This window comes from Haliotis rubra, unplaced genomic scaffold (assembly GCF_003918875.1).
Source record: "Haliotis rubra isolate DU_JTF1 unplaced genomic scaffold, ASM391887v1 Scf15, whole genome shotgun sequence".
NCBI classification, from domain to species: domain Eukaryota; kingdom Metazoa; phylum Mollusca; class Gastropoda; order Lepetellida; family Haliotidae; genus Haliotis; species Haliotis rubra.
In genome coordinates this window covers 2166652-2189916 of record NW_025765447.1, presented here as the reverse complement: position 1 = coordinate 2189916, position 23265 = coordinate 2166652, and the positions used below count along the sequence as shown (strand labels likewise).

The following is a 23265-nucleotide window of genomic DNA, read 5'->3' as shown; positions in this document are numbered from 1 at the left end:
TTCAGAAAGAATCTTGGAAAACAAAGTGGCAAGTTGACCAAAGACATCCTTTATTTACAGCTGCAACTGAATCAGACAGTAGTTGATTTGCGACGGATGGTGAAATCTCAACTAAATCAGACTATTGATGATCTGTTTGATAAAGGCAAACAATCACTGGTCTTACAGAGGACTTAAATACACTGAATATCAGTTGCTGTGGGATGAGGAAAGAGATTAAAGAATGTGATGTTAATGAAAGTTTTCTGACACAGTCATTGTCTCAGTAGGTGTCATTCAAGGGTTTGACCTTGACGTATCCTGGAACTACAGTTTTAGTAAATATTAGTTGCTTAATTAATACACAATCTTGATAATGAAACATTCACCCTTCACAATCTGTGATTAATACACTGTGTAACTTCTAAGGAAAAATCAGAAGATGACAAATCCCCCTGGCCCCCAAGTTTTAAAGAACAAATCAACTGACAGTTACTTAAAGTCCAACTTGATTTTTGATACTTGAAGTCCAAATCGTTTCCATGGAAACCAATAAAAATAAAAATGCCAAAAATCTGCAAATAGCAAAAGGCACCACTTTAGCTTATGTCTGATAAATCTACCAAGTCTTGAAGAAAGATATTGATCGGTTATCGAGTTGTGTTCCGGAAAAAGCCCACCCCTCCCTTTTGAGACAAAGTGTGAATCGTTTCCATGGAAACCGGGAAAAATCTGCAAATAGCTAAAGGCAACACCTTAGGTTCTGTTTGATATATCTACCAGTTTTTGTTGAAAAATATTGAACGTTTTTTTAGTTATGCTGTTGAAACAAAATGATTATGGACAGACGGACGAGGCCGACTATATCCCCCTCGCATTACATGTGACTATATCCCAACATGCATTACATGCTGGGGAGAGGAGAGAGAGAGAGAGAGAGAGAGAGAGAGAGAGAGAGAGAGAGAGAGAGAGAGAGAGAGAAGGATAAAAAAAGAAAAGAAACTTGGATGAAGCTTCAATACTTTTACCTGTCCAACATGTCTATATGGTACAATAATATAGAGTTAAATCATATCTATTTCATCATTGCTTTGCAAAATGTATTCCTGCATTAATAAAGGTTTAATAATCCTACATATACCATGGCACAGTATTCATATTTCACAAAAGAAGGTCATGGATGAATTCCATTAATAAAGAGGGTTTAATAATCCTACATATACCATGGCACAGTATTCATATTTCACAAAAGAAGGTCATGGATGAGTTCCATTAATAAAGAGGGTTTAATAATCCTACACATGCCATGGCACAGTATTCATATTTCACAAAGAAGGTCATGGATGAGTTCCATTAATAAAGAGGGTTTAATAATCCTACACATGCCATGGCACAGTATTCATATTTCACAAAAGAAGGTCATGGATGAATTCCATTATTAAAGAGGGTTTAATAATCCTACATATACCATGGCACAGTATTCATATTTCACAAAAGAAGGTCATGGATGAATTCCATTAATAAAGAGGGTTTAATAATCCTACATATACCATGGCACAGTATTCATATTTCACAAAAGAAGGTCATGGATGAATTCCATTAATAAAGAAGGTTTAATAATCCTACATATACCATGGCACAGTATTCATATATCACAAAAGAAGAAGGTCATGGATGAGTTCCATCAATAAAGAGGGTTTCATAAACCTACATATATCATGGCACAGTATTCACATTTCACAAAAGAAGAAGTTCATGGATGAGTTCCATTAATAAAGAGGGTTTAATAATCCTACACATGCCATAGTGTATTTGGCTAAACTGAGAAGATAATTTATTTATATTTAACACTATAATATCATTTATATGTGAACTCAGAACCTTAATGTTACATTCCCCAAGGGTCAGTTGTTATTTACATCTATTCTGTTTCTGGGGTTAATGTACAGGGCTTAATTCATGTCTGGCAAACTGAAAAACTACACAGTGAGGCATTAAGAGAGCACTGCCAGAAATTTTTAATGGACGAATGTGACCAAGTGATCGAGTTTGATAGGGAGACACAGGACTGGGGGACTTGTCACGCCAACACTAGAGGAGGATGGGGGATCCAGACACCGTTGATGGCGGCGGCATGGTAGGGACACAGAGATGTGGTGGAGCTCCTAATGAGTAATAGGGCCTCTGTGGTGGACAAGTACAGTAACAACATCCTTCACTTCGGAGAACACCTGGGCCCCGTTCCACAAAGTGATCGTAGCGCTAAGATGATCGTAACTCCCATACTTTAACATAGACAGTCGTAGCGCTACGATCGCTTTGAGGAACGGGGCCCTGGAGATTGTTTAGTTGGTCATGCCAACATCAACAGTAGAGAATATCAGAGCAGGTCACCCTTCCTTCTGGGAACAGGTAACATCATCCTTCACTTGGCCTGTTGGGGACACCTGAAGACTGAAGTTGATCGTGTCCTTGAACATGGTGGACATCAACACCAGGAACGGGCTGAGAGCGTCCGACATGGCGAGATGCTGGGAACATCAGCAAGTGTTTGATCTCCTGGTGCCCGTGGTGCTCACTGAAGTCAGTGTAGTATTGGTGTACAAAGACGGAGCACATGTCGTTAAAGACACTGATGTGCTGTGTGCCGTTCACGTAGTCGTGTAATGGGATGAGAGCGGCCGATATGGCGAGATGCTGGGAACATCAGCGAGTGTTGGATTTCCTGGAGTCACGTAGTGCTCACTGAAGTCAGTGTAGTATTGGTGTACACAGACGGAGCACATGTCGTTACAGACACTGATGTGCTGTGTGCCGTTCACGTAGTCGTGTAATGGGATGAGAGCGGCCGACATGGCGTGATGCTGGGAACATCAGCGCGTGTTGGATTTCCTGGTGTCACGTAGTGCTCACTGGAGTCAATGTAGTATTGGTGTACAAAGACGGAGCACATGTCGTTACAGACACTGATGTGGTGTGTGCCGTTCACGTAGTCGTGTAAACATTCATGATTCAGGTGATTTCGTTTTTCTTTCTGAATATAGATAAAACTTGTTGAGGTCATTTTCAGACATTTTGTCATTTGTTGTTTGGAACCTTGCATGATCAGGTAAGAAAATAGTGAAGTGAGTGTAAACAAACCGTTAGTGATTGTACATTAACATCGCCATCTTAATATAATTATTTAATTAATTAATTTTGTTCTGAGTGTATCAAGAATTGTGAAACAGACAACAACAAACTGTTTACATATCGCTGGACTCAATGAGCTCAGACTTAGCCGAGGTCCACCAAGATGATGTGACACCATGTGTACAGCAACTGTGACATGACGTCATAAACATAAACTAAGGTGGCCGTCTGTCTTCTCATCCAGATAGGACATAGAGCAGCGCAAAGACATATAATAATTTGTGACATATGGAAAATAATGGTGTCTCCACAAGATTTTATACAAGCGAATTATATAGCCCATGAAATGCATTTCTAACTCTTCCAAAGATTTTCTGCCAAATTATGTGCTCCAGCATTTGAGAAACAGTTTCTTGATGTTTCCAATAAGTGTGGGACATAAGATGTGAAGAACAGTTTTTCTGGTGGGAAACAAATATGGGTTTAAAGCCCAAAAGGTATTTTGCAAATTTTCATCATGATGTAGTTTGAAGAAATTCCTGTTTGGGGTTGCCCCATCACACGTAATAAACAATGGCTTTAATCCGCATTCAATTGTTAGTATTCTCAGTTTCCCATATAGGAGGGAATAGCTGAAGTTATTCCATCAGTAACCAGACAGAAAAATGGACACTTCAAAGATGTAGCAGGGATTTACCTTGAGTCCTGTATTTGAGGGTCCCTGGGACACGTACTCTTCATTTTCAGGGGTCCTGGACAACAATAAAGGGGTCCCAGACATTTAAATAATATTATTAATACTGTTAGTGTATTGTGTATCATGATCATTATATTAATTGTTACAGTAATTAAATTGTAAATAATACCATAACCCAGCTAGTAGCTAATTCATGTTCACCGTGATCTGGAACTCCATGTTGGTACCCACAACATCCACACCACTGATGAAGTGAAGAACCTCGGTGTTTATTTAGACAAATTCCTTACTATGGAAAGACAAGTAAATGCTGTCTCTAGATCATGTTTCTACCAGATCAGAAACATCAGTAAGATAAGAAAATACATTGATGAAGAAACCTGTAAGAAGCTGGTCCATTCTCTGGTTACATCACGCCTGGACTATGGGAATGCACTAATTGCAGGAATACCCAAGTCTCTCATGCGCAGACTACAGAGAGTCCAGAATGCCTCTGTGAGACTAATCACCCGTTCCAGGACATGGGAACACGTGACGGAAGTTCGCCAAGCCCTGCACTGGCTACCAGTACACCTCCGTTGTCAGTATAAAATATTAACTTACACCTTCAAGGCCCTGCATGGAACTGCTCCAGCATACCTACAGGATCTCATCACACCGTATAATCCGACTCGATCTCTACAGTCTGAGTCAGCCTCTCTTCTCACAGTACCTAGAAAACACACAGCTAGGTATGGAGAGAGGTGCTTCCACAAGACAGCAAGTACCCTATGGAATAGTCTCCCAGTCGGTCTCAGAACAGAAACATCAATCACCAACTTCAAAAAGAACATTAAGACCTATCTGTTCAAGTGTGAATAAGCTCAATAGCCACCAATTTGACTGTTAAGCGCCTTGAGTGATGTAGCTGCACATCAAATAAGGCGCTATATATATTTTGTACATTATTATTATTATTATATGTTATTTTTACATGATTGGAATTTTAAACAAAAAGTATTTGGACTTTTTCTGCATGCCTGTGGATGCACTAATATATTTTGTTGCCTCCATTGTCCATTTTTATGCGTTTAGGACGCAGGAATTCGCGTCCTGTAAATCGCTGATGTTGTGACCTCTCGCCAGAACAACAACAAGAATGGATTTTGCACTGTCACTTAGCAGATTTTCTGATGTCATTCCCGGTTTTGTTCAGCTCCAACTAACTCACTACTTTTGTTGTCATAAACCAGTCCTTCTGACGATCCCATCATTTCCATTCTTCCTTGTACATTTCAGTTTTCTGCCTGTTCTATCAGATGTTCAGTAAATTTTTCCTGAAAGCCACAAGTACTCGGAAAGACATGTGAATAGTCAAATAGGGTACGAGTTATTGGAAGAGCAATGAATCCAGAATATCTGGCTACACTGTAACCTTTCTGACAAACACCACTTTACCATCATAGGGTGCCACATCATCGCTGATGTTTTTGAGTTTAGCATACTTTAGCTGTTGGTCCCAGAAGAGCCTTTGAGCAGAAGGTTCATCTGGATAACGTCTCTCGACATCATGTGTGTACTTTTCCACAAGTTCTAGGAGTTCTTCGTTGTCACTGCAGCTTAACAAGTCCTTTTGTTTTGATCAAGCACCCGTTTTAAGTCGGTCAACGTCTGCTTGAATTGATCACATTTCATTTTTTAACATTTTAATAGTTTTAACAAAACGAATGTTGTTCGTAGTATTGTGGCTGTTTTCTTCAGAGAAAATGTTGACACAGTGTAGGCTTTTAACGTAAATCCTTACTTCGTCAGAGTATTTCTGTACAGGTCACAGTGTTTGCATCTCCTCTTTGATTGAACCAGTCGACAGTAATTAGTTGAACATATTGTTGACTCGTATGCAATGTCTCCTCTGATGGCATGGATAGCTTCCCGGTACCCAACAGCAGAGACACAACTTGAACTCTTGAAAACACCCGAGGGCACCATGGATATGTACTGAGCCTCAAAGTGTCCCTTGCAATTGTCCTATCACTCCAGTTTGGACTGTAACTTCTGGATGTCTTTCACAGGACGATAGTGTGGAAAACCGGTCCAAATGATCAGAATTTATTTCTTTGCCATGGATGTATAAAGTTGGTTTCAAACATTGATTGATGATCAAATTCAATCTCATGGCTTGGCTAGGTTCATGATCAGATGGTTGAACAAATCTCTCAATCATCCTCTCAATGGCAAAGGTCATGATGCTGATAGCTGGAAGGTCGTAATATCCCAGGATAATAAGGAATATGATTGATAGGTGGAGCTAGTAGGTGGACCTGGTGTGCTGCTAGTTGAATTGGAGTGGTCTGCAGCAACATGATCAACTTGTTTAACTGCAAAACTGTGACTTTTCTTTCTATGACCATTTGCCTTTCTCTTTGCCACAGGCCAAGGAGTCTGGAGCATCTAAAGAGACAACAGACATAATAAATATAAACAAATATTGCACACAAACACTTCCTATTATGATCTCAATAATTAGGATAGTATACACATTTTCTGTTGTATACTTCTCCTGAGGGTAATAATGTCTGATGTACGCATCTTTGTAGCATTGTCACCCGAGCCTGTAAGTACTACCACTGCTACACAAAGACGTACATCAGACCGTATTACCCGACGGTGAGGTTTACAACATACTTATCTTACAGCCATGTTCGATGTACAAAATATCATTTTATTTTATTTGGAAGATCAATAAGCACACTACCAACTATACGACATGTAAACAAAATGGCGTCTGCCTCTCGACTGGGTTTTTCAAATCAATTAAACATATTCTGTGATAAAAAAGGTTAATTATGTTTAAGTTGAATGTGCAAACAATGCAATGTATAAAATAGTTTAAATAAAGCAATGAAAGTCAGTAAAATAAATGTGTACATAGTGAACTCAAAAACTACTAATCAAACGGTTTTCAAACTCTGTGCACTGGATGCTTCATATTATGATTGTTAGCAATACAGCATCTCCGCTAAGAGTCTGGTGGTTACCCTCCTGGGAGGGTGACACGGAAAGTTGTTAAAGCATCACTGACCAATGAAATTAAGCATTTTACATGAAGGTAAGATAAATATTTTTATTTATTGTTTTCTTAAACTCAATGTATCCAAATAAGACAAATATTTTTTTGAAAATACGAAAATGACAGGACTACTGATACATCGGGGAATGGTGTTAAGAACAAATTTACGTTTTTGTTTGTAAGTTTTAAGCGCAAAAGTTTTAAACAAAAAAATCTTTATCACTACAACAAACAAACGGAAATTTTAAAATTAATTATTTCTGAAAAATATGGTTCAGTGGATGTGTTGGAAATTGTGATAAAAACTAGGACTGTAATGATGCATCGAACTATACATGGATTGCAATTGTTGAGTCGCCGATAGCAATTAATCGATGGTAGAAACGAAAACCTATCTATGCATCGATAGTATGTGTGACTATCAGTTGTTTAGTAATTGACTTCTGCTGATAAATGCGCTGGGCAAAATACAAGATGTTTGGGTGCAGACTTGCAGCTTCATTGAGTATATGTGTTCACTGTTTACTTGATCTGGGTTTCAAGTTTCTTGTCAGTCATTAGAAGAGACTGAAACTATTTCAACTTGATTACATTTCATATAAACTATACATTTAGTTAGGAAATGACTTCAAATGAGACAATTCAAGGAGAAAAAGCTCTTGCAATATTGCAAAGGTTGGTGGAAATAGACTATTGCTATCGTAAAAGTATGTTGCAATAGACTATCGCTATCGCAAAAGTATGTTGCAATAGGCTATCGCTACCGCAAAAGTATGTTTCTCCCTCAATAGTCACCCCTAATAAAAGCCCAAAATGAATATGGATGTTGCTACTGAATATTTTTATTTGACACAAAATGTCATGACTATCGCAAGTGAAACTATCTAAATACATCAATATTCCACACAAATTTGTAAGCAAATACAAAATAAATAGATCCTTCATCTGACCAAAGTAACTAAGGACTTGGTAGTAGTGCACTTTACCAGGCGCACTTTTTCAGATTAATTAGCGCTGCTGGGGCTCGAACACGCTTTTGCTGGATTACTGACTTTGTTAATTAGTGACGTAATTATGGGTTCATTCCCATTATGACTACTCCCAGTTCGACTACCCGTCCAAAACACAACCTGTTCCAGTAGAGAGTTTTTTTAATTACTAGCTCTCTCTCCCCTCCATCAGGTAGACTGTTCCACCAACATTTATAAACAATTATAGCTGTACTATGTGCATACAATATTTATTCAGCTAATTACATAGGTCATTGTTGTGGAGGAGTTTAAGTATATTTACAAAAACTGATGAAAACTTTCAAGATGGTCATTTGTTTTGGGCCGTCTGTCTCAGAATGGTTCCACACATCGATGGTGGAAACATGCGTCATCCACCCACACTCAGACCCTCCTGGATTCCAAGCTGAATTTTTAAGAATTCCGCAGCAAATTTAAGTAAATTCTGTATCCCATTATTCAAAATTCTGCAAAACATTCCTCAGTAAACAACTTGAAAAAACAAACAAATGAATTAATTTCAATCTTTAAAAAGATTGATTTTGTGAACATAATTGCAGTGTCAAATTCATATAATATTATTGAAAGGTGCTCAAAATACCTTATGAATAATAATCTTTATTCGTGAATATTTTGAATATATCATTATAACAAATGTCTGTTTGTTTTTGTGAAATTGATCATACTTTTTTACTTTTACCCCTATTTTTCATTTGGTTGATAGTCAATCTTGATTCAACTTTCAAAATAAGTAAATTCCGCAGCAGAAAAATGGCAAATTCTGCATGAAAATGCGTTTTCCGGGAACCAGACGTTTTTATGCATCAAAGGGTAATTTCTGTGATTTATTCTGCAACCGCGGAATTGCAGAATCCAGGAGGGACTGAACGTAGTCCTTAAAGGTCACATAAACCCTAGGGGGTAAAAATACATAAACCACTAACTGGCATCGTTATAAATGAAACCCCGTCATTAAAACTACTCATTTCGACCTTTAATTGACTTAAATCGACCTTTTTGACAACAGTGCACAATTCTCACCCCCGAACGAAATTTCAACCAATCAGAGCGGCGCGACTCTGTGACATCATATGAGGAATAGCTTTGAAGGCCGATGCAGAATTCATCTACATTTTAGGGGGTAAATTATCTTGTTTACAGGCTTGTATAAACCTGAAATCGTGACAATTGTTGTGGAAAATGAAAGCTATATGTTCTCACAATCTACTGGCATTTAATTTTGTCTCCTGCTTTGCCTTGTTTCCGAAGTTACAACTTGTTTTCATAGACGCTTCTGTCACAATTGATTGGTGTCGTTAGGCCCTATTTGTATAATGACTGATCCAAATTGATCCCATTTCTGTGTTTTTACCTCGATATTTAATCATGTCATGTAAAAATCTGTTTGTATTCTCAAAACAGTGTCGGCCCATAAGTTTTCACATGCAATACAGCAATTAATACTCCCTTGTTGTAACCCGTGTTAGGTGGTATAAACTACACATGTTATTTGTCATCATTCACTTGATGGTCAGTTAATGAATTTATAACAGGTATAATTAGTGGTAACACACTTAGATTACCCGACAAAGGTTCCCATTTGGCATTTCTTGTGTCTGGAGTAAATATTCAACATTATAAACATCGATCAAAGGATTAACCGATAACATGCTGATTGATTAATTACTTTTATCTTACACAGCGAATTTGTCAAAAGGTAGTGTTTATGTATGTAGATTTACTAATCTATACTGAATACACTCTGCCGTGTCAGTGTCTGCGTAAAAACAACGTCCTTCTTTCAAAGGATTAACCGCCAATACATTGATTGATTGCCCATTATTGGCTAACTAAATTACTGTTTTTAATGAAAGGCGGACATTATGCAATTAGTTGCCAGGTGTGCTATCTTGGGTGACCAATGAGACTACACACCAATACCTGAAAAGATTTATCACTTTTTCGTATATTAAACTGTTAAAAGACACATCATTTGGAACAGTTTTGTGGATATTGATGGATACATTCCTCAAACAAGGTAATGGCCTGATATTGTTCCTATAACTTTAATCTGTTTTAATTTTAATATTTGCATTTTGTTTTTATTCATTTGTCGTAGCATTCAACAGAATCATTGTTTTCGCTGCGTGAAGTGTAATGAGACAGACAACATACACTAGGGTGTGTGTGCGAATTATGATTCACATTGGCAAACTATAAAATGTCTAGATATTACAGTTGTTATTAATTCACTATAAGTATCAGCAGATCGTCCAGCTTTTTATTTAGTTTCAAAATGCATAAAAGTATGATAATAAACTAATTAGGATTATAAGACCAAATATAAAGACGCACATTGACTAGTATCTACATACTGGTGAGTGGACATTAACCATGTGAATGTAGCAAGAAATTTATGGCGCTAGTATTGTGACTTCGACCCCCACCTCGCCTCGCGGAAGAAATCGTTATGTTATAAGTTGTGTCATGCAAAATCCTTTTGGTTATGATTCCAATACATATTTAACTCACGAGTAGAAAGTAGTTTTGATTTTCTAACTTGATGAAAACAAACTATAATCTCATTAATTCTAACAGACTTTACGATTTTCAAAATGGCGGCACTCTGTCGGGAACATTCGCCAGTCTGAGGATAAATGCTATTTAGGTTTGTTTTCACCGAAGAGCAAAATCAAAACTACTTTTCTACTGGTAGTAAAATATATCTATTTTATTGATGGCCAATAGGATTTTGCATGACATAGCGATAACATAACAATTTCTCTCCTGGCAGCGAGGTGGGTGTCAATATAATACTATTTACAATATTATTGTTACTTCGACCACAACCTCACTTCCGAGGAAGAAATCGTTATGTTACAAGTTGTGTTATGGAAAATCTTTATGGTCATCAATCATATACATATTTTACTATAACTAGTAAGTAGTTTTGATTCTTTAACTTCCGTGAAGCCATCTGAACACAAGTAAGATATCGCTTCAGGCTTCCACAACGCCGCTTCAGCACTCACTCAAACATAACCCATTTAGCACGAACTGCGGGTCCTGTGGAAATCTGTGCATGGTGACACCATCACCCGACCCTAGGAGAGCAATTGACGACAAAGCAACGATTCGGCATGTCGCCGTTCATGTCGAAAATCATCAAAATGATGAGCGTGCTGCACACTTTCTATACAACTAACTGAAAATCGTTCCTCATATGACGTCACTGCAGTGCTCTGGCGACAGAGCTACGTAACCTGTCTGTGGTTTCGTTGGCGGGCGAGAGGGAAGCAGGCGACTTTTTGGCCACTTTTAATCGCTCGGTATTAATTAACCACAAGTTTTTAAAGAATAAATTTGGTGTTCCGCATAAGACTAACCACAAATCTTTCATATGTAATGGTTAAAAGAGTAACAAAAAACAAAGTTTAGTGGTTCTTTAAATGCCTCACAGCCTCGGATGTCTGTTGCTTGGTTCATGGCCTCCAACCAGGTGTCTTCGACAAAATCAGGAGGTGAGAAAGGAAGGGCTACAGCAGACCGAAACAGGTCAGAAAAGTCCTCATTCTCTTTGGACGCTGTCACAAACCCTAGTAATGAATCACGTACAACTGATGCCAAAGTTTTGGGCACGAATAGAAAGTTCCACCCATGAAGAGGACATCAGCTTGCTGCAAGTACTGTAACGAGAGTGTTTCCTCCGCAGACAACACTAGCAACTTGTTACCGTCTCTGTCTTCAACACCAAGAAAGCGACGCCCATCAGATGTAGTAGTCCATCTTCCTTCTAGTGTGACATCTCTATGATGTTCAGGCAATGCAGGAGTCAGAGGCCCAGATTAGCTGCGTATCCGGGTAAAATACGCATAGAAAATTTCCAATTACGCATTGAAAAATAATTGTTGCGTACCAATTACACATTTAAAATGAAACTCAGAGTAAATACTTCGAGTTTCCCCAAAAGCACCTAAGACAAGTAATATACGTTACGATGAAAGCAATACTCCTCCATTACATTGATTAGTATGAAATAGAAGTATTACAGACACATTCTCTTCTTCCTTACTGTAGAAAATATTCTGGTGATAAAAAAACCCCAAATAACTGTCATGAATATCAAAGAAAAGATCCAGTCGAGATCTTCAAAAGTCACCTATCTTTTTTGCCCAGAACCATGTATGTCTAATTTCAAATACATCATTTAGTTTGTGTGATGTTCCCTAAATACCAATGTTTAGAGACAAGAACATTTTTAAAAGTCGACAATTAAACTCTTTTCTACACAATTATTTCAAAATGAAGTGTTCGTTTCTTAAATGGGTTCCATGAAATATAATTTCTTTCGTTTGAGGAACGAATAAGATTGAAATTATTTTCTCCTTGCGTAGGAAAGTACTACTTGTTGATGTAAGAATGTCCGCTAGATGGCTCTGTTATGGGTTTATAAGGAAAGGCGGGAGTTTGAAGTGCATTCTCAGTTGCGGTGCGCTCGAGTCTAGTATTATCCTATCAGTTATAACATGGATCAAAACAAACCTATCTCTGACAAACTAGACGAGATTTGGTTGAAGTTGGACCAATCTAAAGCAGAAATTGCTAAGTCTGTGGAAAATAGATTGGAGAGTTTTCGTGGCTTAATTTCTAAAGACGCCTAAAGAACTCAATGGTTGAAGGCTGCTAAGGACATAGTTTGGAAAAAGAAGGTAATAAAATTCAACATAGTTTCAATTCTGAGACTTTGGATAGCTTGGAGCAGATTAAGTTTGCTCTTGAATACAATAAGTTGGATTACCTCAGATCTGGTAGATACAGAAGTACTACGTGATTCAGCAGCAGCGTAATAAACTGATAAGGATTGCCGACACTTCTGATGGTGGATGGGAAACTGTGAAAAATTATGTTTCCCGAGGTCTCGCATCTGACTCAGACGACGACAAGCGAATTTCAAGGGCTGAGAGTAAAGCTTTTCGGAAATTCAAGGCAAGGAATGCGCGCGTTTCACACGGAGTCCCTACAGCAGGCCTCGAGGTGGTCGTGCAGCTTCTGCTACTGTTACTTCTGCTGAATCTGTACCTAGCGTCAATCAGCCCTTCGAGGAGTTCTTCCAGCGGGGCATGTTTCTCGTGTGGAAGCTTTGAACACTGGCGACGTCATTGTCCCTTTACAAGCGGACAGCAGCAATCATCCACAGCGGGGCGCACTTCAGGGAGTGGATGACAATACTAGTGAGCACACCAAAGTTAAGTATGGTGTTTTTGATGAAGTAGGTCAGATCGCTACTGACTCATGATTATTTTGAATACGAGCAGGGCCATGCCCGAAATCATAGTGAAGAATAGATTAAAGGACAGTGTACAATTTTGGAGAAATATAGGTTGCTCCAACTTTGTGCTTGACATTCTAGAAAATGGTTACAAGATTCCCTTTATTCTACTCCACCTGATATGGATTTAAACAATAAGTCAGCAATAATGCATAAAGATTTTGTAGCGGGGCTATAGCTGATTTGGTACGAAAAAGGTTTGGTTGTTGAATGCTCTCAAAACCTACAGTCGTAAACCCCTCTGTTTCGCTCAGTCTTCAGGTAAAAAGAGATTGATCCTGGATCTCTCGGTGGTGAATACACATATATGGAAGGAATCGGTCAAATATGAAGACTGGAGGACAGCTTTGTTATATATACAGAAAAATGATTGGATTGTTAAATTCGATATTCATTCTGCCTACCATCATTTAGATATACTTGAAGATCATACTCAGTTTTTGGGATTTGCATGGAAGGAAGGCACGGTTAGAAAGTTTTATAAGTTTCTTGTACTACCTTTTGGGTTGTCCTCAGCACCATATGTATTTACAAAGGTAATTCGGCAGTTAGTAAAGCATTGGAGGAGTACAAAAAGAGTACAAAACAAAGTTGATTTGTTCTTTAAATTTTAAAGAGGTGTAATCAGAACCACAACATTCTTTTTATTTGGTCTAAGGGTACCTAACCCTAACCCAAAGGATTGTAAAGGGTGCCATACCCTAAACCTAAGGATCGTAAAGGGTACCTAACCTAAGGATTGTAAAGGGTGCCATACCCTCAACCGTAAGGGTCGTATAACTACAAGGGTACCTAACTCTAACCCAAAGGATCGTAAAGGGTACCTAACCCTAAACCTAAGGATCGTAAAGGGTACCTAACCCTAAGGATCGCAAAGGGTGCCATACCCTAAACCCTAAGGATAGTAAAGGTACCTAACCTCAGGGATTAACAGGACCCATAAAAATTGACGATGGACACAACAAAATTTATTAGCACGTCCACAGGGACTCAGAAAAAGTCCAACTAGTTTAAAAAATAAATCCAATCAAGTGACAATAAGTTACCACTGAGTTTGCTCCTAGCTGGGTTATGGCATAATTAGCAATTTAATTACTGTAACAATGTGATGATCATGATACACAATATACAATAACAGTATTAATAATAATATTTAAGTGTCTGGGACCCCATTTTGTTGTCCAGGACACCTGAAAATTAAGAATATCAGTCCCAGGGCCCCTCAAATATAAGACTCCATGTAAATCCCAATAACCCAAAGGATCATAAAGGGTACCTAACTCTAACCCAAGTGATCGTAAAGGGTGCCATACCCTTACCCTAAGGATCCCTTAGGCACTTATTTACCTTATTAATACTTGTCGTTGGAATAGTTCACTCAATTAAAATTCAATTTGTAGCAGTGATATGAATAAAGTTCACTTAGTTTATCTTGTGAAATATGTTCACCAGTGGTCATGTGACTGCTCTGCTTGATCCTGATTGGAGTGCTGGGTGACCTTATGTCACAACCAAAGCAGGGGTAACAATTTCCTTAGGAATCACTGACCCGTAACAGTTAATATCTTTTAACCCACCCAGTAAGTTGGGTAAGTGGAAATGAGCCATTTAGAGGAGAGCACTGGAGCGTGAAGCGGGCAGCGATACATAATAGCGAGACAGTGTGCCTATTTTTTTAGTGGGATAATTGCTCCGCGGAGGGCAGTTAATGCACCGGTAAACTGCACTCTAGCCATGGACTTTTTTTCCCTTTCTTTATCCTCAACTTCGTGAATTGAAGCTCAAATAAGCCATACTGTGTGTCTACAATTTTGCTGACTGGGCGGGTCAACCATATTGTTTTCGAGGTCGCCACCACGAGTCACAAATGGCCAGCATTTCAAAAGGAATTTTAGCAAAAGATATAAGTTAAACCACTGAAACAAGATACTGGTGACTTGCACATATACTAGTCGTCTAAGTAATGATGATTCTTACCCTTGATTCATGAAATGCTACCTGCACGCTGTAATCTGTAGAGTATCACCACAATGGTGTCTTCCCTCTGCTGGCCCACGAATTACCCAACATGCCCAGCGCGCAGCAATCAGCAGATACATGCTGTGGCGCGTCCCACGCCAGAGAGAGAGAGACTAGGGGTTGCTTCCAAACCTGTATATATACGTCTTTGAGGTGCAGAATGCTGGCTTATTGCCATACGCAAATAGCATATGTTAAATACCATGCGGTCGGTGTCGTGTATCAAAGGAAGAATGGACATGCGTAGCTGAATACTACTGAGATTTAACCATATATAGTGCCAGAAGGTAATGTACCCTTTCTGCAGTGACTAAACACAGAGTAGGCCTATACAAAATCAAACGTATAACAAGCATCACTCAAATCACCTCAGCTTTATTAATCCAATGGATACCAGAAGGACAAATATGTCCCCTCTCCCACAAAAAAAATGATACAAAAGTGATGCCAATATTATTAGGCCTAGATCTATATGGTTCGGGAATTTGGGGTTTCACTTACAGAGGAGATATTGAGAAAGTTCAAAGTTTATTCTTTAAAACGTGTTTGAATATTTCTAAATGTACTCCAACTCGTGTTGTATTGGGAGATATCCAGTTTGTGTAAGTGCATGGTCTCCGAAATCTCCGCCAGGGAAGCATACAGCATACAACCACGACTACACTGTAACAACTAGTCTCTGAAATGAACATATCTTGCAGAAAAAAGAAGTTAAAATATAAAAAATGAAAAGGAGCCCAGAGGCTTGAAAGTGTGGAAATCTAGACTTGTCACATATTCTAGACTTGTCACATATTCTAGACTTGCATGGTATTTCTTGGCTATAATTGTTTCAGGGTCTGTATCACAGACTACGTAAGCCACGACGGCACTATCTTCGAAAGAGTCGGCGTTATGGACAATGCACGGAACAAGTGGACCCATACTGATGCCAACAGTTAACTTCAAAACATTCATGGGGCGGTGGGGTAGCCTAGTGGTTAAAGCGTTCGCTCGTCACGCCCAAGGCCCGGGTTCGATTCCCCACATGGGTACAATTTGTGAAGCCCATGCATTTCTGGTGTCCCCCGTCGTGATATTGCTGGAATATTGCTAAAAGCGGCGTAAAACCATACTCAGTCAGTCAGTCAGTCAAAACATTCATGACACCATGTAACAAATCAGAATAACAATCGTGCAACATTTTGAAACTGGCATACACACATGTCAATCAGTTACAGAATGATCTCGTAAATGAGTGGACAGATGCGCGTTCCAGTATGAATCTGATACCCGAAACGTCTGCGAGAAAACGTCTAAGGCGTAAGAGAGTTGGTTCAATATTTTAGGATCAGCAGCTAAAACTGCATTTGGCCTAGCTACAGAAAACGATCTACAAAATCCACGAGCATGCCGCAGCAATTTTACAACAAAACCGAGAGTTAATAACTAACTTCAAAAGGCCGACTAAGACATGGCATCACATCGCGCTATATCTTCCAAACGCTTCCATGCGTTAGCGACCGCAGCCATTGAAAACCACAAACTAATAGGTCAAGTAGAAAACCATACCCACACGGACATTGTTAGGATAGCTAGTAGGTCGACACTCGGTAGTCAACTAATGCTGCATTACACGAGCTTGCCTTTTGAAGCAAAAATGTGTCTCAATGATTTCTATGTAGGAATCCACGATCTAATATCTCAACGTTTGTCCCCATTTTTAATTCCAGCCGAAGTTCTACAACAAAACATCAGACTTTCCAGGTTTTCATCTAGCACAAATCTATTGCGATATCAAACCATGCATTATTGTATACAAGAAAGAAAGATACCATATTCCTTATAATTTCAATATCTGTGACGTCACACACATTTTTATTCAACCTTTACAAAGTCTACACCTTTCCTTTACCATCGTCGGTTCACTCTTCTAATTTAATTAACGTTCAAGGTACCTCGCCATAACTCCACAACGTGACACTCTCTTTGAAATGTATGAAGCAGATAACGAGGCCATGGACTCAAACGCAAACATTGCCCAGCAATGGTCGCCTAGCAACTAATATCTCGTCCTACTTGTTTGTCGGCTCTATTCATTCCTTGAAAAGCTGGACAGTGTCTATAGTCCGTTTGGCTCAAAAGCGGACCGATGAATTGCAATCTAACTCGAAAACTAATAAACATAAAATACTCAATGTAACGCTGATCATAATCAAAACATCATACCCACTCTGTGAGTGGGTATGATGTTGACACAGTTCACTATTTGTTACGAGGGAGGAGTGCAGAGAAAGGGACAGCCAGGTGCTCGCGAACGGATGGAGACGGCACAGCACAGGTTAATGAAGAAATGACTTTGTCTGTGAACGTGCTTCTCGAGCACCTGGCTGTCCCTTTCTCTGCACTCCTCCCTCGTAACAAATAGTGAACTGTGTCAATATTTTAATGATAGATTGTTAAACAACTTGTTTATTTTTTAGGACAAAAATTCTGCAAAAACCTCACAGAGTTGGTATGATGTTTTGATTATGATCAGCGTTTCATTGAGTATGTTATGTTTATTAGTTCGAGTTAGATTGCAATTCATCGGTCCTTGAAACAAGCTGCTGAACTAGCCAAGCACGCAATAAATTCCGACAATAGAACTCTTGAAGATTACGACAATGATGACTCATCTGTATATCTGCATTGGGCCATGGCTCCGGCATTATTGCATGCGTATACACATCTCTGACTGTTGCCCTCTGTTTCACCCTACCAGCATTCCTGAAACTCCGATCTATTTTGGTTACTCCCAGCTCCCAGGTCACAGACCGGTCAAGGCGCAAATAATTAATTTGGAATGTAGACCTCCTACCACTGTTCAGCATAGACTAACGCTTAGTCTCTGAATATGTATAATTTTGATTGTAACAAACAAACCCATTTAAATTGAAAAGGAGCCCAAGGGAGACCAGAGATGGGATAATCTAGACTTGCTTAATTAGCATTGCAGGGAGTGCTAGGCTGTATAGGGAAAATAATATGGCCCAGGGACTGTGAGACAGACTATTCAGCCCGGAACTGAGGTCCACTCTGCAAATATTCTTAATGACTTTAGACTTTAGTTTATCTAGCGTTATTACTTTCGACAACGGTCTTCGAATTATTGCCATTACTTTAACTGTAATCATGCTGTTTTTCAAATGTCGAAAACGAATTTCAATTGGTACACAACTGGGAATTATAACTTGCCACAAGAAATAATTGTTGCCACATTGCTTTGACTAACTCAGCAACGTGTCCGCCCCAAAAGCTGTGAGAAAGGTTCATCTTTCAAAAGGTTACGTTTCCGCTATATGATAACATAACGTTTGATTGGCAAGTTAGCCAGTCCTGATGTTGAACTTTTGATTCCTACCCATTTTGTTCTGGGGAGGTGGTGTGTGTGTGTGTGTGTGTGTGTGTGTGTGTGTGTGTGTGTGTGTGTGTGTGAGATATCAGGTTTGTAAAATGAACTGGGGTGGGTGGGTGGGGTTGGATGCGGGTGGGGTTGTTCAGGAATTTTGTACATTTAGATAGTAAAAGTTTGTGCTTCAAGATAATGGGAAGGGGTGGGGTGGGGAAAAGAGGTGTCATTGATTTTGTACATAACAAGCCGGGGAGGGGAGAGCACTTGATTTGTACATAATTTTTTTATTTTATTTTTAAATTTTTTTTTTTTTCGTCATTCACATTTTACATGCTGCTCCATAAAAACTTCATCACAAGTCAATTAATTGTTTCACATGAATGTAAGTGTGCTTTATATAAATGTTGGAGATGAAATATAAATATTGTATAGTGTAGCAAAGGGAACGTATAGGATCGGCGGCCAGGGATATAACTGACCCGTATTGGTATGTATGAGTGCCGCCCGCTGGCGCTTGCCATTGTTAGCGAAGGGGCACCAGGTTGTCCGCGATCAAGTGCAGTGCGACTTGATCCACCAACGTGAATGTCATGAGCAAGGCGTGTGGAGCTACGCGCGGAATCAATTTCATCGTCATGCAATACATGTGCACTAGCCTACATCTGCTCCACCTTTCACAAACCAAATGGGTTTGCTCATTGCCGTGCACCGCCTACTTCTCGTAAACGCGTTCTCTGCGCCGTCCACCTTATCTTTGTTTGCCAGTAATTCAAGACTAAAGTCGTAATAAATGTTTGAAAGTAGGTAATCTTGCTAAGAGCAAACCTCACTCACAACGGACATAGTGAGTGAGTTTAGTGTTACGCCGCACTCAGCAATATTCCAGCTATATGGCGGCGGTCTGTAAATAATCGAGTCTGGACCAGACAATCCAGTGATTAACATCATGAGCATCGACCTGCGCATTTGGGAACCGATGACATGTGTCAACCAAGCCAGCGAGCCTGACCACCCGATCACGTTAGTCACCTCTTACGACAAGCATGGGTTACTGAAGCTTCATTCTAATCCGGACCTTCACGGGTCACAATTGGCATAGACACAGGAGCTGTTGTTTCCATTGCCCCAGAAGCATTTTACAAAGAAAATTTTAGTTTTTTACCACTGCACAGTTTTGAGCGGACATCGTGTTCATACTCTGAAGACAGGTAAATGTGGATGTGACAGAGGTTTACAGAGGCAAGAACTACCTCTTGTGATCGTCCGAGGAGACAAGAGGGTGGTGGGGCGGCCTAGTGGTTAAAGCGTTCGCTCGTCACGCCGAAGACCCGGGTTCGATTTCGCTTACCAACAGCTGGAGTTAGACGCTGAAATGCAAGTGTTCCTAACTATCAATACACCACGTGGGTTGTACAAAGTCAAGATATATGCATGGAGTGGCCACTGCACCAGCCATTTTCCAAAAGACAATGGCCCAAATTTTACAGGGTATTGAGAGTGTGATGTGTTACCTGGACCATACCCTGATAAGGGGCATTGGTGAGGCTGACCATGATCGTATTCTACATGAAGTCATGACTCTCCTTGAGAGCTATGGTGTTCAACTCAAGAGGTCAAAATGCGAGTTAAAGGTGCCTAGTGTTACTTACCTGGGATTCGAGGTGGATAAGGATGGCATCCACCGAAGATTAGATCTCGGCCACCAGGGATGCCCCTCCTCCAAGTAATGTTAGCGAACTCAGATCATGGTTAGGTCTAGTCAACTACTATGGTAGTATCTTGGAAAACGTTTCAACAAAACTGGCACGTCTGTACAAATTACTGAAAGAGGAAAAGAACCAAGGTTATGGTCGAACACATGCCAGTCGGCATTTGAAGCCTGCAAGAAACAGCTGATGAGTGGCATATTGTTGACATATTATGATCTTCAGAAACGTGCCCGTTTAGAGTGTGATGCTCCATCTTGTGGAGTATAGGTGCATCTCTGTCTCATGAGATGCAGGATGAAACCCAACACCCGATTGCATTTGCATCAAAGACTATGTCAGCAAGTGAAATGAATTATGCACAAATTGAACGAGAGGCATTGGCTATAATCTTTGGAATTAAGTAGTTTCACAAGTATCTGTTTGGGAGGACGTTTACTCTGGTGACTAATCACAAGCCCCTTACCACAATATTAGGTAAAAAAACCCAGTTGTTCCGGCAATCAGATATGTATCAGTTCTCAGTGTTTGAGGATTTGCCAGTTACTGCATTAGATGTAGCAGAAGTTACAAGGAATGATCCAGTAATGTCAAGAGTTCTGGATTTTGTTTGTTCAGGTTGGCCTCTCACCAATCAGGACGAAGAAATTAAGCCATTCGTTACTGGAATATTTGAACAATCAGTTGAAAGTAGCTGTATCTTGTGGGGAAACATCGATGGTGATCCGCCTTCACTACGGGAGAGACTGTTATCTGAATTACAACATGCTGAACACCTGGGAATGTCGCGCACCAAGACTTATGCAAGAGGCTATCTAAGGCGGCCTTGTCTAGATTCAGACATTGAAAGACTGGTTGGAAACTGTACTACCTGTCTGAGCCTAAAGAATCAAGCTCCTGTAGCTCCACTGCATCATTATCTTTGGCCTACGTGAGTGTGGGCAGAGAAGGAAGGACAGCACTACCTTGCTGTAGTCGATTCCCACAGTAAATGTGTTTATCACATGGCATCATCAACTACTGCACGGAAAACTATTAATGTATACACTATGTACACTGTTTGCAGCATATGGGTTTCCATAAGAAATTATCTCGGACAACGGTCTGCAGTTCTTGCAACATATTTTACAGAGTTTCTGCGTCAGAACGGCGTGAACATACGAGAGTCCCTGCTTATCATCAGGCTTCAAATGGTGCGGCAGAGCGCACTGCTCAGATTTTGAAGCGGATCTTATCTTCTCAAGATGAGAGGGGAGAGCATCTGACAACCAAACATATCGACTTGCTACGTTCTTGACGAGTTAGTCCTAGGCCAAATGTTAGAAAAGTCCCTATCTTTTAGGATCTCTCAGCAGCAGTAAAAGCGTTATCCAGTAATTGGTATGACAACTCCCACCCTCCAGAGATTCTTGTCAATCTGGAACTAGACACAGAATGTATCAGGTTACTAAAAACAAACAAGGTTTACCCCGCTGTTGAAACAGTGTCCACATGTTCATAGACTAACTGCATGAGTATTAACTGCATGGTTTAATGGACGGTGACAAGCACTGGTGTTCAACATGATCAGGATATGCAGTATGGATGATAAGGCCTGATGTATCAAATTACCTGATAATGATGTTATCTCTACATTTGGCCTAGGAGTAGAGTTACAAGAACACGCTGCACACCAAGTGCACACCAGCGGAGTTATTCTTAGAGAGCAAACCTAGAACACGTCTGTCAGTGTTGAAACCTCAGAGACTGTAGAGCAAAAAACAGGACACACAGGTGGCAAAGCAACAAGGTAGACATCTAGGAGAATGTCAGGTCAATCAGTTTGTTCAAGCTCGCTGTGTAAGACTTGGAAAGAATAAATGGACCCAGGAGTAGTGATTCGCAGACTAGGACGACTTACTTACCTGGTAGGCTGTGGAGGAAATCAAGAGATATGTACATGTTCATCATCTCGTGTCGGGAGTTACCCAGTGTCAAGCTGAACCGAAAGAGTCTGCTACACCCCCACCAGTGCAGATATTGGAATCTCCCACAGCAAATGAGCCCACTATATATAGTGAGTGAACAAGCAGCTTTGTCACATCCAACAGCGGCTAAAGGATACAGCAAGTCAGACAACAGTGACTCAGCTAGACTAAGGCTTAGTCTCTGAATATATATAATTTTGATAGTAACAAACAAGCCCATTTATATTGAAAAGGAGCCCTAGGGAGACCAGAGATTCAGAACCTGAACCTGAGGAAATCTAGACTTGCTTTATTTAGGGCTTTAGCACTGCAGAGAGGGCTTGGCAGAGGGAAATTAATGTGGTTCAGGGACTGTGAGACAGACTATGACTCGGCTAATTGTAGGCCATATCCAAGACGTGACTGCAGACCGGTAGTCTGTCTCACAGTCCCAGAACCACATTAATTTCCCTACTGCCAATCCCTCACTGCAGTGCTAAAGCCCTAAATAAAGCAAATCTAGATTTCCTCAGGTTCAGGTTCTGAATCTCTGGTCTCCCTAGGGCTCCTTTTCAATATAAATGGGCTTGTTTGTTACTATCAAAATTATATATATTCAGAGACTAAGCCTTAGTCTAGCAGACCGGTTGTAAAATTAGATCTTGGCGACCTTGTTTGTTGACAAAAATTAGCATACCTAGCAATGATGTTATTACATCTGACACTGAGTTTATCATCTACTGGAGATTTTAGGTGTGGTCTTGCAACCAGGGTTCAGGTTATAGGACTGGTTTTCGTTGGACTTTAAATGTGTTTAATACACATTCTTGAGTTTGACGGTTTTCAGAAAGGTCGATAAATTACTGTATACCATTAATTTTGACAATCATCTTGCATCACGCAGTTGTTAGTGTTTCTTTCTTGCTGTTGTTTTAGTTTGAAAATGCATACCACCATCAGTCACACAGCAATCACTTTTCAAGAGCGATTACTGTACAAACAACTGTGGTTTGTCAACAGGAAGT

At 39.9% G+C, this 23265-nt stretch overlaps 2 long non-coding RNA genes across 2 annotated transcripts; one reads left to right on the top strand and one right to left on the bottom strand.

Annotated features, from left to right (window-relative positions):
* Window positions 1-936: 936 nt before the first annotated feature.
* Window positions 937-22620, top strand: LOC124270173. The gene is made up of 3 exons (XR_006896697.1): window positions 937-1042; window positions 19694-19701; window positions 22610-22620. It is a non-coding gene; the product is annotated as an uncharacterized LOC124270173 (long non-coding RNA).
* LOC124270172 lies at window positions 3791-15380 on the bottom strand. The gene is made up of 2 exons (XR_006896696.1): window positions 15174-15380; window positions 3791-6238 (listed from the first exon to the last, which is right to left on the bottom strand). It is a non-coding gene; the product is annotated as an uncharacterized LOC124270172 (long non-coding RNA).
* Window positions 22621-23265: the final 645 nt, after the last annotated feature.